Source organism: Platichthys flesus, chromosome 7, assembly GCF_949316205.1.
Source record: "Platichthys flesus chromosome 7, fPlaFle2.1, whole genome shotgun sequence".
Taxonomy (NCBI): Eukaryota; Metazoa; Chordata; class Actinopteri; order Pleuronectiformes; family Pleuronectidae; genus Platichthys; species Platichthys flesus.
This window is the reverse complement of record NC_084951.1, coordinates 18593962-18599961: the sequence shown is the minus strand read 5'-3', so window position 1 is coordinate 18599961 and position 6000 is coordinate 18593962.

Below are 6000 nucleotides of genomic sequence, written 5' to 3'. Positions count from 1 at the left end.
AACCATGACAGCCCCTCAACACCCAGAGCCTTTAGCATTTCTGGCCGGATCTCATCAATCCCTGGGGCCTTGCCACTGCGGAGATGTTTGACCACCTCAGTGACCTCCACCAGGGAAATTGACGATGAAACACCATCAACCTCGAGCTCTGCCTCCAACATAGAGGGCGTGTTATTCGGATTCAGGAGTTCCTCAAAGTGTTCCTTCCAACGTCCGACAACCTCATCAGTTGAGGTCAACAGAGTCCCATCCTTACTGTACACAGCTTGGATGGTTCCCCGTTTCCCCCTCCTGAGGTGCCGGATAGTCTTCCAGGAACACTTTGGTGCCTACCGAAAGTCCTTCTCCATGGCCTCTCCGAACTTCTCCCACACCCGCTGCTTAGCCTCCGACACGGCAGCAGCTGCAGCCCTTCGGGCCTGTCGGTACCCTGCAACCGAGTCAGGAGTCCTCCAGGATATCATATCCCGGAAGGCCTCCTTCTTCAATCGGACGGCTTCCCTGACCACCGGTGTCCACCACGGTGTCCGAGGGTTACTGCCCCTTGAGGAGCCTAAGACCCTGAGGCCACAGCTAGCCGCCGCAGCTTCAGCAATGGAGGCTTTGAACACCGCCCACTCCGGCTCAATGCCCCCAACCTCCACAGGAATGCCAGAAAAACTCTGCCGGAGGTGTGAGTTGAAGATACCTAGGACGAGGGCCTCCTCCAGGCGTTCCCAGTTCACCCGCACTACTCGTTTGGGCTTACCAGGTCTATCCGGAAATTTCCCCCACTCCCTGATCCAACTCACAACCAGATGGTGGTCGGTTGACAGTTCCGCCCCTCTCTTTACCCGAGTGTCCAAAACATGCGGCCTCAGATCAGATGACACGATCACAAAATCGATCATTGATCTTCGGCCTAGGGTACTCTGGTACCAGGTACACTTATGAGCACCCTTATGTTCGAACATGGTGTTTGTTATGGATAATCCATGGCTAGCACAGAAGTCCAATAACAAACGACCGCTCGGGTTCAGATCAGGGAGGCCGTTCCTCCCCACCACGCCTCTCCAGGTGTCTCCATCGTTGCCCACGTGGGCGTTGAAGTCACCCAGCAGAAGTACGGAGTCCCCTACTGGAGCCCCATACAGGACTCCATTCAGGGTCTCCAAGAAGGCCGAGTACTCTGAACTGCTGTTTGGTGCATACGCACAAACAACAGTCAGAGTTTTCCCCCCTACAACCCTTAGGCGCAGGGAGGCGACCCTCTCGTCTACCGGGGTAAACTCCAACACCGCGGCGCTCAGCCGGGGATTTATGAGTATCCCCACACCCCTCCCGGCGCCTCACGCCCTTGGCAACTCCGGAGAAGAATAAAGTCCAACCCTTATCCAGGAGTACGGTACCAGAGCTGAGACTGTGCGTGGAGGTAAGCCCCACCAGATCTAACTGATAGCGCTCCACCTCCCTCACAAGCTCCGGTTCCTTTCCCCACAGCGAGGTGACGTTCCACGTCCCCAGAGCCAGCTTCTGCCGCCCGGGTCTGGTCCGTCGAGACCCCTGACCTTCGCTGCCACCCATGTGGCTGCGCACCCGACCCCAACGGGTCTTCCCACAGGTGGTGGGCCCATGAGATGAAGAGAGGGGGGGGTGCCACGTAGTTTGTTCGGGCTATGCCCGACCGGGCTCCGTGGCAAACCCGGCCACCAGACGCTCGCCATCGAGCCCTCCGTCTGGGCCTAGCTCCAGACGGGGGCCCCGGGCTTCCTCCGGGCTGGGTCCCATCTCCTCTTTTATCGATATTCATTGAGGGTTTTTGAACCATTCTTAGTCTGGCCCCTCACCTGAGACCACTCTGCCATGAGAGACCCTACCAGGAGCACAAGGCTCCAGACAACACAGCCCTCAGGTTCACAGGGACACGCAAACCTCTCCACCACGATAAGGTGACGGTTCAAGGAGAGGAACACAAAATGAATGTACTCTCTAATTGATCTACTATGTGCATTTCATATATGTTACACAATTCTGAATGTATGATGATGATGATGATTTCACATATTGGTAACTTACATGGTGACAACATTACTCTTGCTAAAGGGGCATGGATCTTATATATTACATAACGTACTGGGTGGCCTAAGCTTTTGCTGCTTCGTAGTAAACTGTGTTCCTCATTAAACCAGATTCACCAGCAGTGGTGTTGCTGAGCATGAACAGTAATTGTGCTGCTTCTATATCGAAAGGGCCAATGACGATGCTGAGGTGAGGCCCTCTAGCTTTCCACTGACCCATGGCTCCCAAGGCACCAAGCCACTGAAATCCATGAGAGCAGCACAACTTGGACTGTTTCACTTAACTCTAACCCTTTACTCCACTAAATCCTGTGCACAGAAATCAGGGCTGATTAAAAGATTAGAATAATCTAAATCTAAATTTGAAGATGTTCAAGAGTAGATGTTGTTTACCCTGACTGTTCCTCATTTAGGGCAGTTGTTTGGCAGTTTTTGCTGAGGACCTGAATCACCTGGAATGTGACTGGAACCAAAGTTGGATACTTTTAACAGACCTTCTAATAAAGAGTAGTAAAACTGTAATAATAATAAATGACTTGACAACACATGTCACTGTGTCCCTGTGGATTTAGAGGTGTCAGAGCTAGCGTCTGTGACTGTATTGCTGCCCTTGACTGAAGTTGTGTCCAGACTGTAATATATTTTTTATTTCCAAAGACCAGAACCTCCATGGCTGATTTATTAATTATGATCTGCGCCTGCATGATTGTTAAATAGCAATGAAACACTATGTTTCTGGATGTAGGCTGTAATAAAGCATTGTTCAATAAAACATAGAACTAGTTGGATATAAAACTGCCTCAACCCATAAGGGAGCAGTAGAATAATGAAAAATAAACAAAGCAATATTTGAGTCCTTCAGTTTGAGGACCATCTGTTTTTTACCTTAGTTAAGTTCATCAAGACGCCTGCAAGCGAGAACAAATTGCGGAGCTGTTTTGATGAAGGCATTATCAAAGTGTAATTGATCATCCACTCTATCACAGGAAGTTCATTATCTTTTGTTGTTTGAAAGTAGTTAAGTTTCTCGTCCTCGGATGTGACCAAAACTGCTGGGTTCAAATGGTGTTGTGTTCACCATGTTCCCATGAAGAGTCAACTTGAATGGCGCCCCTTGTGGTGTTCACAGCTACGAACTTCGGGATTTTCTGAAAGCTCAAAGATGTGTGATGTGTATGCTGATGTTTTTAGAAGTGGCAGAGGCCAATAGAGTTAATTTTTTGTTGGGTCATGAGTTAATATATAATAATTTTGTCATTTAAAATATGTTTACATTGCCAACTGCCTCTTCGTTTCCCTCTGCCTTTATACAATATGTGGCTGAGCAGCGGTGTTGTCACTTTACCACTTGAATGCCAAGGACACCGTTCTTTAACTGCAGATAACACAGCACATGAGAATAACGGCTGTAGCCATAACAACCCTGACAACAAATATTTTACCTTTAAAAAAAAAGAAATGTCTTCCTTTCACCATAAACACAAACTTCTCTATGACAGCGAACATCCTGCTCTGCTCCTGTTATAACTGTGACCTAACAATGTTAAGCTCCATCCACTGACCACCTATGAGGACAATCCCTCCCAGTGTCATGGGGTGATATTAATTGGAGTGTGAACAGATCCAGACCACAGTTTATCTGTTTTCGAGCTCCAGGACTTGGCTGCAAACCCGACCGGAGTCTCTGCCAGCAGGTCGGCCTCTCGCCCACCCTCCCTCACTTCCTGCTTTCCTTCTTTCTCTCACTCACTCTCCAATCTGCTCCTCTGACTGTCCCGGCCTCCTCTGCTGTCAGTCCTCATCTCGCTCTCCGTCGACACATCCGTCCCTAACTCACTCCATGTCTGTGGATCGCTCAGCAGCTCTCCTGCTGACTGCTCCCATCGGTCTTCATCTCGTCCCTGTTCCCCCGTCCCTCAGTTCCTTTTCATTTTACGTCATATTCCTCAAATTCCTTTGCCACTCGGTTGCATCAACGCACTTTCGCCGTCACTTAATTTCTCATCACTTCATTTTTATCAGCATGTGTCTCCCACTGGCTCGTCACCCGTCAACCTCTCGTGCTCACCCACAGTGATCCTTAAACTGGTTGAGGCTTAACATTCTGGCATGTCCTCTGACATAATGCACATCTTATACAAACAATTACAAAGAGCTTGTCTTTTTTTTTTACTTTTTGTATCCATCATTATAATCTGTGTATTGTCCACATTTCGTCCATATGCTAATGACCTAAATTAAGAGGAAGCTCAGTTGAATGGGTATATGTGTGTTTGTGCCCAGTTACAAACGACAGCCCACATGGCTCAGCCTGCTATGTATTCTCCTCCACTTCTTCATTATGTAGGACACATGGATGCAAATTCTCTTAACTAAGTGTAGGACAAGGTTGAAAGGACAATGACTTGTAGAGATGTAAAAAATACCGACTCTCTCACACGAGGGGACACTTTGCCGAAGATAAAGGTTTAATCATAGCAACACCATCTAAAGATCACCAGCTGTACTTTGATGCAGGAATTATTGTTGTCTCTCGTTCTGCAGCTCAATGTTTTGGTTCTGGTTTGTCAAGCTGGGCTGAGCGGGAGCACAGCAAATCCGCACTGCAAGAAAAGACTCATAGACCATGCCCATGAAATAAACAGACACAATTACCTACCACGCTCTTGTGTGTGTGTGTATGTGTGTACTCAATTTTTGTTGCTCTTTTCCAAGATAAACACATTTGAGCCCATGGGGAAAACATCATCTCTGAGGTACTAATTAAGGTTGGGAATAAGGTTTTGGTTAGGCTGTTAACAATGAATGTAAGTCAATGCAATGTGTACAGCTGTGTGTGTGTGTGTGTGTGTGTGTGTGTGTGTGTGTGTGTGTGTGTGGCTTAAAACGTAAGTGTGTAAGATTTAGGTGAAATGGATTTAATGGCAGATATTGACTATTAAATATTCCTAGCGATGTTTTCACTAGCGTGTGATCGTCTAAATTGTTAGCACCATGTTTTGTACAGTAGTCCAGCACCTTCTTTTCCACATGTGTAACAATGGACACGTTCACTTTGGCACGTTATGGAGTTATCAGTACCTGAATCACAAAGATCAGGACTGGGTAGTTTCCTAACTTAATATGTTCCTTTTCATAGTTGTTTCACACACAGTCAATTTCTGTGGGAATCACAAATTGCACCATGAATGATGTGAAAAATTTGCAAATAATTAGACTTAACAAAAAAAAAAACTGACAAACATCCGAGAGTCAAGTGTAAAACATCACACACTAGTAAAGAGGTCATTTCAACAGTTGCTGCTTTGTTTCACTGGCGCTCAGAAAACCGCAGATCTCCATCTACTACTGCATCTTATTATGAATAGCGTTTTGTGTGGTAGCGGTTGCTGTTATGTGAAATGTTTTTATATATAATCTACAACAGCATGTAGTTAATGATCTCTTCTCTCTGAATAATTTCCAAAATATTATATAAGCAGAGTCGTCCCAGGATGGTTATTTTCTCAGTCTGTTTTTCTCATGTTCATGGGTCAGTGTGTTGGAGTCTGACAGTGTATTAAACTCTCTAAGTAATTATCGGTGGTAAACAGCAGTATAACATTGACATGCTGGGTTTTTTTAGGGAGTGCACGGACACAAGTTTGACTTTAGCCTGCACACAACTATACTTTTTTGATTTGTACAGAACCCGACTGGAATCAAGTGGGAAGATCATATCAAGTTAAATTCTGTGGGTTGCTTTATCCATGTCAATTCACTTAACAATCCCCTCATGGACACTTTTTAACTATTCTGCCTTATATCCCAGGACGGCAATTAAGACATGGCAAAAAAACTGAGGTGTACTAATACATTATGTCATAAAGCATGTAGTCACAGGACGTGAAATAAGGGTTTGGGATCACAGCCAGGAAACAGAGGCTGTGTTACAGTGGACAGG